Raw genomic sequence first — 10,335 nt, forward strand, 5'->3', positions numbered from 1 at the left:
TACTGTATCGTCAATGCTTGAGTGTCTCTTTCTATCTCTTCTATTTTGTTGGTGAAGCCTGCCTCTGTAGTTCCTGTTCACATTCTTTAATTTTTTTCAAATTGATAAATGACAATTTTATTTTTATGCATAAAGGTAGATGAAAAACCATTACTACTTCTACTAAAACTGAACATTTCGACGGAAAAGCATAGTATGTATACTTCTTAAATACCATTTTTCTAAAATACAGCTTTAAAACATCTAACATGCATGTTTAATTTCAGTACAATGGATTCAAGACCAAGTATACATGTTACAAGCATCCAGGCTGGATTGCAAATTATCATAGTCATCTTCATCATCATCATCATCATCGTCATCATCATCATAATCATCTTCACGTTTTCTTTTCAGGGCATTTGTGGACTCATTGGCTGTATTTTGGGAAACCATATTAGTAGTAATAAGAATGTCTTTTGACCCAATTAGTGATGGATTAATCAGAACATTCTGAATTGCTGATGTTTCGGGAATTGAAGCTTTCACAGCAGGGGACTGAGAAGCAGGCATCTGTACTGTAAACAGATTTGTCCTGTGAGGGACATTAGAGTGCCTACTTTAGTTGAAACAGACATGGTTTGTGGAGTTGGTGTGCCTAGTATGGGAGTACTTTGTCTGCTAGAAACTGAACCAACATTTAACCGGGGAACTGTTATTCCTCCTGCAGGAGTAGCTGCCATTTTTGCAAAGACTTAAGCATATAGTTTGGAGCAGTTAAACAGAACCTATTATTTCCAGATTTTCCTCAATTTGTTTTTTTTTTTTTTTCTTTATTGATTGTGTTTCCAGTTTCAGATCTTTAACAGTTTTGTTTATTTCCTTACACTGATTTTTGGGTTTTATATTTTATTTTTAATGGATTTATTCATTTTCTCCTTAAGGATCTCTATCATAAGGGTGTTTTAAGATTTTTTTCTTCTGCTTCAGCTATGTTGGAATACACTGTGTTTGCTGTGGTAGGAAAGCTGAGCTATAGTGGAGACATATTTGCTTGGTTGTTATTGATCATAATTTTCATGCTTGTTCTCATCACCTGAGTTTGCAATGATTATATATCTAGATATTGAGTTCTTGAATTGTCTCTGCAGTGGGGATGTTTTATCCTAGTTTCTCTTTCATATCTAGAGTTTTAGAGAGTGTTATGGCCTTGTGCGCCCTGTTTTTGTGGCATTTTCACTAGGTGTGTTCACACGGAGGGCTGGCTGGTGTTGGAGACTGGGATACTGGGGTAACTTGGGGAAAGGTAGTTTTGAGATGGTCTTTGTAATCAGTTGCAGATGGGTTTAGAATGGAAAAGGAGACCGTAGTAGGTTTTCCGCTACATAGCTGGAGATGAGACTAAAGAGTTTGGATCTTAGGAGACGAAGTGGTATGAATCTGCTTTCACTCTATTTGTTGTCCAGGGTGGCGTGGCCCTTGGGTTAGCTGAGGTACCTGCTAGAGTTATGGTCTGAGACAAAGTAACAAGTGGGGATAGAGAAATTAGAAAGGGCAGATCTGTGGAATACTAGGCAATGGGATCAGTGGGAGGGTACACAGGTGTTCACTGCAGAGCTGGGAATGAGACTAGGTGATTGAGTGTGGGGGTAGGGGGAGAGGAGAATGTCTGGCGACAGTCTAACTGATTTTCTGGCAGACATGGCCTGTGATTTAATGGGGACACTGCAACGGTTGGGCTGGCATATAGTGAAGACTTGGGGAAAGGAGGTTATGAAGGGATGACTTGTGGGATCCACAGGAGATTGGAAGGGGTGGCAAGGAAGGCTGTAGCTGGTGTTCTACTGAAGCACTAGGGAAAAGATTGGGGGATTGTGTCTGGGGAAGAGGGCTATTTATAGCTTCTTCAAATCAAATTGAGATGTTAGCCAAAGGATTCCAATGGGAATCTCCTAACAACCCAGGCTGTTGTTAACGCAATTTGTTACTCTCCAAGGGCTGACCCCAAGGCTCCATTGCTGAAGACCTCATGATTACAGCACATTGAACAAAGAAAAGTCACAATGGTGCCTACATAGAGCCTCTACCCCTACATACTAATGACTTTGGTATAGGAATGTACTTTGAAGGATACCAAAGAAATAAAGTAAACACCAATTCAGCCACAATCCCTTTATCTACAATGGCATACTGTCTGAAAGATTTACTATTGCAGTGGTAACACTAAACTTGTGTGAGTAACCAACCAATATCTGATTTAACTTAATCCAATCCCAAGAGATGCCATACCTGTTACTGTTACTGTCTGAATGACTAATGACCTGAAATTTGATAGCCCAGGGTCCTATGGTAAAACCAAATACAACTGTTCAAAATAAGAGCAACAAGAACCACAAAAATAAACAGTGATTAAAGACTCCAAATAACTGTTTGTTATACTCATAGATCAGTGCCTTGTTTAGCTGTCATCAGAGAAGCTTCATCCCACTATAGATGGGAGAAAACACAGACACAGAGCCCAGACATTATGCACAGAGTGAGAGACCTTGGAATGATCAGCCCTAAAGAGGATATCTACTTCCATTCCCTCCTTCCAGGGCTTATGAACTTCCAAGGAAGAGAAGATGAAAAGAGGGTCAGAGTCAGAGGGAATGGAGGAAACCCAGAAAATGGCCCCATAAATCAACATGAGGAAATCTCTTTTGAACTCACAAAGACTAAGGCTGCATGCACAAGGTCTAAGTGGTTCCTCACCAGGTACTTTGTGTATGTATCATGGCTTCCAGTTTAATGTCATTATGGGATTCCTGAATGTGTGAACATCAGTCTCTGATTCTCAAGTGCTCTCTCAGTCTCTTTCCTTTCTCTTTGCTTGTCATGTCCAACTCTGATGTGGATGTTTTATGTTAATATAACATTTTATCTCATTATTATCCCTTAAAAGCCTAATATTTTCTGAGAGACAGGAAGGAAGTGGATCTGGGTGTGAAAGATGATAGAGAACTCGGAGGAGTAGAGGAAGTGGAAACTTTAATCAAGATACTTTATGCCGGAAAAGAATCTATCTACAATAGAAGGTAAAATAAAATTATCAAATTTATGTGCTGCTGTGTGTGTACTTTTGAACATTTTATGAGAACCAGGTACTTCATGAAGTGAAGTATAATATGCACAATCTGAATGTGTTGCAAATCAACAGTCAGCATCACACCTCATAAAACAAAATCAGAGGAAGGAAGGATCATGAGGGATTTGAGTGTTAGCTTTATAATGTAATATCTAGATTCAAAGTTATGAATTACCTATTTCTTGACTGATATAATTTCAGTCCAAATAAGCATCAGCATTTACAATGAAAGCATGAAATATTTTGCCTACTGTCACTCTAGATTTTAGAGAGTTTTATCAACTATATTTTCATTCTGTTCTCTTAGGATGCATTACATGGTCAGCTCTGTAGAGCTGTGATCTTGCTTTACAAATGTTAAGGCAGATAATTTTCTTTTAATTAATTTACTTGTTTATTCAGTCTTCATGTCTTTATACTCATGCTGAACTACAGAATGTAATCATCACTTTTAAGGAAAGAATATGGAACTGAAGAATTTAAAATTTTATCTTTGAAATGCAAAGCAGAAACACAAATGAATAATTCACATATTCACCAAAGGCCTTGAAGGCATTCAGTTGTTTACATTTACATGGCTTTAGTTCACTCACACACTAGCAACTTTCAGTAAAAGAGTGATAAAATAAAATGACTAATATTTTGCTTTCTCTGTCTGTCTTTTTCATTCATCCCTCTGTATTATCTTTTACCCTTCATATATTTTCTTTTCCCTGCAGAAGTAATCCAGTGGTACTTGTTTCTCAGCAGAGTAAAATGCAGAATAAAATTTCTAGTTAGTTAACCTGAGATGTGGAAAAGGACTATCCCTGGATGTCTGACTTCTCATCCTTTTTGCATGGAGAATCATAAGATTTACTTTCACTTTTTCATTTCACTAATTTCATAAATGAATCATACTTTTGTGTATTTTTATAATTTATTCTGCTTAGTAGAAGCTAGCAATTTTACCATGTAAAATATATTGATTTGATACTCAAATAAAGATAATAAAATTTGTGGGGACATGTTTAAAGGATGTCCCCCATTATCTGTTTGTATTATTTTGCTAGCTGCCAAGAAAACATATCAGTATAATCAATATATGCTGTGAAGGTATGACACAGAGATAATCATCTTTTCACATGTTGATATTTGGAGATTAAACATCAATGAACCAGCCTTTGCGCCTCTATATTTATGACCTTATTAAGGCTTCATTCCTTTTCTTGATCGTTTTTTGGGATCTCACCAAGACTATTGATATTGTTTAAAATTATCCAATTTTCTCACATCCCTGTACCCTGAAACTTGATTTTATCTATTGAATAATATCTGGGCCTTTTAGTGATGGAACTCTGCTCCACTCAATCATTGTCTTGTACATAATCCCCATAGATTTATTAGTTCAATGATGTTTACAATGTCGTTTACTTTGTTATTCTTTTGTTCTGTCTATGATTACTATTTGATTTTGTCTTTCTAGAAATTATCATACAACAACCAGGCCAAACTATATTGTCTAAGAGCTTTGGTTTGCTTCATGGTACATCATTTTTATACATTTATCTAATGCAGAAAACTGTAAAAGAATTGAAATGTGGTATTGGCACAACAGAGATTTTTTATTTTCATGCCAACATCTCTCCTCAACTCTGTTGCTAAAATAACACCTTTTACTGAAACCATACTCCTCCAGGACATTTCTTCTACAAATTAAAATTAATCCCTTATTATGTGTCTGTATGCACTCAGCTTATAGCTCTTTACAGATTCCAATCACCCTTTATTGTCCTTTAGTTATTTGAGTTCATGTTTTGTTTTCCCCAGTAGAAATATGCTTGAAAGTCAGAATCGTTTAAGCACTTACAAAATTCATTATAACATCTAAGATAGAATAAGAGCTTAATAAACCTTTTTGGCATGGTGGAAGGTGAGATTAATAAATTAGTCTAAATATGTATACAATCGCTATTCTTGGTTGTCAATTGTTCCTATCCTCAATGTGGCTGGAGAATGAATGCCAGCGCTGAGACCAAGTTCCTATCTGAAATACCTCTCACAAATCCTGGGATTAAAGGCATTCTGTCTGTCTGTCTGTCTGTCTGTCTGTCTGCCTGTCTGTCTTTCTCATCTTTGTGTGAGCTGTTTCTCTTTAGGACAGATGAATTTGTGTAACTCAGTTTGGCCTTGAACTAACAGAGATCTGTGTAACTCTTAATCCTGAGTCTTGGTATTAAAGGTGTGTGCCTGCCTTCTATGGCTTGTTACTGACTTCACTTTCTGAATACGTAGACAAGCTTTAATAAATCATAAATAGTGTATTATCACATAAAAGTTCTTTATTATCTTACAACACAAAGTTTCAAAGCATTCACCTCTAATGTAGATCTTTGAGTTGGGAAGACACATCTTTCACCCAGATCTTTTGTGGGTCACAATTTCTGATGGAAGCCCACATAAAGGACATGAATAAAGCAACTTATTCCCTTTGCCAACTTGCACCACTCTTGCCCTGACATTAGAGCCTACTTCTTTTGGATTTCAGTGTAATACTGACAATCATCTGAGACATCCAGCCTCATGGATTCAGCTTTGGAAATCCCTAATAGGTGTAGGAATTAGTTCATCCTTTCACCACTTCCAAATGCACTTAGTATCACACTAGCCCTCGACTTTCAGGCCCACTTCAATTTTTTTAATTGCTTTACTTCACATTTACACTAGGATGCTTAATAATTCAGAATTTATAACAATTATTTTCATACCACAATATATGAAGATTAAGCTGAAGTTATTATTTGCCTTCATTTTTCCTCTTTAAATGGAGATGAAAAATAGGCCATTGACACAGTAGCTATAAAGAGGTGGAAATATAGACTCAATCATTTTTATTGCCATTTGCATTGGTCAATCTGTTTATGTACTTGCAAAACATGTTGCAAAATCTGTCCCACCAAAATACTCCCCTCTTGCCAAAAAATCCTGCATGAATGCTTATATATTTTTGATAAGGGACTAAATCTGAAATTTACAAATAACTCTTGAAATCCAACAGTAAGAAAACAAAGAATCTGACTGAAAGTTATGGACAAAGTACCAGAATAAACCTTATCATAGAAGATCTAAAGTTGACAATCAAATAATACTCCAGATTTATGGCATCAGAGTGAAACAGAAAAAACAACAATCCAATGTCACTACACACCTCTTGTTATGATTTATTTAAAAACCGTGGGAAGTAGTCAGGCCATACAACAGGCCACACATGGGAGGTTTACTGAAAGAGGAGAAAGAGAAGGGGGTAGAGACCAATCAGTTCCTGGTTACAAAAGTGATGGCAGAGAAATCGAGAGGGAGGGAAGATGTGGGCAATGCCACCTTTTATAAGAGAACCTGGGGAAAGTGCACAGCAGGTGCTCTTAGTGGCTGCTGCTGTGAGGACTTTTCCTGTCAGGATCTCAAGTGCTGGGCAGTGTTAATTCTGTACGGAGAGCACAATACAGAACAGTGAATCAAATACTAGCAAGTATGTGGATTTTATTGGATTATCATTAACTTTGGTGTAGTGCAAGATAGTCTAACTGCTTTGAAATTTTATTCATTTTGTTTTATAAAAGTAAACATCTTCTCACAACGTGCTGCAACACAATTGAACTTCACACTATTTATCAAAATGAATTATAAGGTATATGTGTTCCAAAACTTACAAACATATATCAGAGAGGCTATTAAAAACAACTGCTATAACTTTGAGGCAACCAATAGTCCTTCAGTAGGTAATTTGAAAGCATGGTTATTTACAGACAAAGTGATGTAATTCCACACTAAAATAAATGAGTCTTGATATCATACACAGCCACAGAGAAGACTTTAGTATATATTAAGAAGTTACAGAAGCCAGCCTGAAAATTGTACATACTGCATAATTCCTGCAACATGGCACCTAGGTGGCAAGGAGATATAAGTAAATATAATTTGTTTTAACACAGAAGGTGACTGGAATGCTGTCCCATTGGGTAAAACAGCTGTAGTGCAAGTGTGAGGAACTGAGTTTGGAACCTCTAGAAGGTATATAAATCAGAACCTGAGGGTGCCCAATCTTTTTAACATTGGGATAGGAGAAGAGGGGCCATGGAGGGGGCAAGAGAGGGAGGGAGGAAGGAAAACAGAGAATGCCTGGAAATTACAGACTAGTTGCTCTGGCATGTGCATCAGGGAACAAGACACTCTGTCTCAGACAATGATTGTATAAGGTAAGTAAATTCACTTGAGGCTTTCCTTTAACCTCTACATCCCCATCCCTCCCCATCCCCTGCCCCCTTCTCATCAAGGCTGAGGAAGATATTCCACCATAAGGAATGTGCTCCAAAAGCCAGTTCACGCACCAGGGATAGGTCCCTGTGCCAGTGCTAGGGACCTCACTGATCTACTGCCACCCCAGTGACCAGAAAAATTAATTTTTAAATTAAGTCATTTCTGTGTGTGGTCTAGGCATAGCATATGGTATGCCACAGCACACACTGAGGTCAAAGGACAAGTCTGCGGAGTCCAGTCTCTCCTTCTTCTTTCCCATGAGATCCAGAGATTATACTCGCCCGGTTTCTGCATTGCAGTGCCTTCATTGGCACAAGCCCCTGGTTCAGACTTTTAATATTTATATTAGAATATGGAACTATTTGTCATTTGGCCCATCCTGTCTTTTTGCAATTTTGCTTCACCTGTAAGACTAATTCTTTGCTTTGAGTCCAATGGTTGTTCTCATTTTATTGTCCTTGTTTTGAATTTTTATTCGTTTGTTTTGTTTTCTGCTTCCATTGATATGCAATGTACTTTGAACAAATTTTGGCAGAGGTATCTGGGATGCCTTTTTAGAAATAGTCACAAAACAAGCAACCCATGAAATTTACAAATAAAGCTATTTTTCTATTGGATTTTCAATCCTAACATAACTTGAAAGAATTTATGCTAGACCCCCAAAACTCCTCTTGGGTACACTTTGGTGTATTCTATCCCAGTGCTTGCACATATTTTTTTTTTACATGGCTTTCTTGTTATGGCTGTACGCATACTTACATAAAATATCTTAGCTCATTGCACAAAGTAAAAGAATAAGATGCCCCCCCCCCAAAAAAAAAACACTAAACAATTTACAGTGGTATCAGCAGGGTTTTTAAAGGGAGGTAAACAATGCAACCCACCAAACTACAAAAATCAGAGATAAAAATAAAAAAACTTTTCTTTTCTAAAAGACCTATGATCTTAAAATTTTAACTTCTATTCATTTTCCACACTTTTCTTCTCTCCAATTTCTGTTCTGTTTGAAGAGTAAATTTTAAATAATAGATTTTAATTGATTTCATGAGTAAGCAAATTTAAATATAAATGAAGAAGTTAGGAGATGGCTCACTTGGCAAAACCTCTGGATGGGCAGTTTTATTGGCTTAAATTCCATATGAGAACCCCTGTATAGGAGGCAGATTTGGGGAATGCATTTGTAATCCCAAAACTCCTACAGCAAGATGAGAGGTGCAGAGAAGAATTACTCCAAAATCCTCAGCAAATAACTAAGAAGGGGAGACCCGAACCCAAATTACAGCACACACTCATGAATACACTTTAGATTATTCTACCTCCCACAAAGGAGTTTAAAATAACACATATAGTCATTATTAAAATGAACCAGTTTTATATGTATTTGTTATTATTATATTTGATAGACTATCTTTAAGGCTCATAATGGAATTCCTATCACTGCAATTATGAATAAGCAAGAGATTCTGTAAGTTATATTAATTATTGTGGTTACTAAACAGAAAAAGTGGTATTCTTTCTGACAATCTGCTGACAAACTTAAAATTCGATTCTACTAGTGTGTGAATACAAGACTTTCTGCCTATTTAAAAATATTTGATATACTCAGAGTAAAAAATGCAAATTCCTTGGACTATATTTGATGTTACATATTTTTATTCATACAGTCTGCTTAGTTAAGGATTCAACTACAAAGGCTTAATGAAGTCATGCCACTTGTAGGAGAAACTACATCTACCACTTTATTAAATCAGCACAATCCCTAGCTAAACTATAACATTTGCTTTATACATGCCGATAAGTTCAATCCTTACCCATCATCAAAAAAATCTCTTTGTAATAGACAGAGAACATTCAGAAAACCACAGCCAATTGAACTGCAGTTATGGGCCCAGATCCAATGGATGCATTGATAAAATGCTCCTGTACCTAATTACCATGGAATATATCACAACAGGGGGCAGAAAGATTTTAAGAAACTGTTTGCAAGGCACACCCACAAGGTTTCACATACCTCATTGCCTAAACAGGAGCTGAACATGGACATTAATAAACATGCTAATCTGCAGATGGAAATTTCTGTCCCACCTGGTCCCACAAGTGTTTAGTCCCAAGTAATTACACAGAGGCATATATTAACCATAAGCTGTTTGGCCAGTAGCTCATGCTTCTTACTAGCTTGCTCACTCTTATTTATTAACCCATTTCTGTTATTCTGTGTATCTCCATGTAGTTTTGACTTACGTGTTGATGCCCAGTCCTCTTGATTTCTTGGCAGCTACATGGCATCTTGTCAGCAACTCACTCTCTGGATTCCTCTACCTAGAATTCTCCTAGTCAGGTTGCCCAGCCTATACCCCATGCCTTGCTACATCATGCCTGTTCATTGGCCAAAACAGCTTTGATCATCAACCAATAACAGAAACTTACAACTTACAAAAGGACAATGCCATCACTAATCTGGATCAGGAAAAGAACATATAAACTCAACACTATAAAAAGAATTAATAGGCAAATAAGGGATGATGATATCTGGAGAAATAGTCTTCTTCAGGAAACAGCACACCAATTGGTTATCTTACATCAAAATATCAGACCTGAAAATATAGATACAGATAACATTACATAGATTGAGCAGGTTGATTCAGGAATATATATGTATATACAGACATGCATACAACAACAATTAATGCATATAGAGGTAATGAATTTGAAAAAGAGCAAGGAGATAAATATGTGGTTTTTGGAGGGATGGTGGGGAAGTAGAAATTATGTAATTATTGGATAAACTTTTTATAAATTTTATTTAAATGAGAAAAAAATTTTCTTTTACATAACATTCCCAGTTCCCTCGCCCTCCCATGCCCCCCACCAAACCTCCCATCCAATACTCCATCCATTCCCCAGGGAGCGTGAGGCCTTCCATGATGGATCAT

At 36.8% G+C, this 10,335-nt stretch overlaps 1 pseudogene; it reads right to left on the bottom strand.

The window, feature by feature from the left end:
* Positions 1-276: 276 nt before the first annotated feature.
* LOC100752577 lies at positions 277-9,418 on the bottom strand (annotated as a pseudogene).
* Between the last annotated feature and the right edge of the window lie 917 nt (positions 9,419-10,335).

Source organism: Cricetulus griseus, chromosome 5, assembly GCF_003668045.3.
Source record: "Cricetulus griseus strain 17A/GY chromosome 5, alternate assembly CriGri-PICRH-1.0, whole genome shotgun sequence".
Lineage (NCBI taxonomy): Eukaryota > Metazoa > Chordata > Mammalia > Rodentia > Cricetidae > Cricetulus > Cricetulus griseus.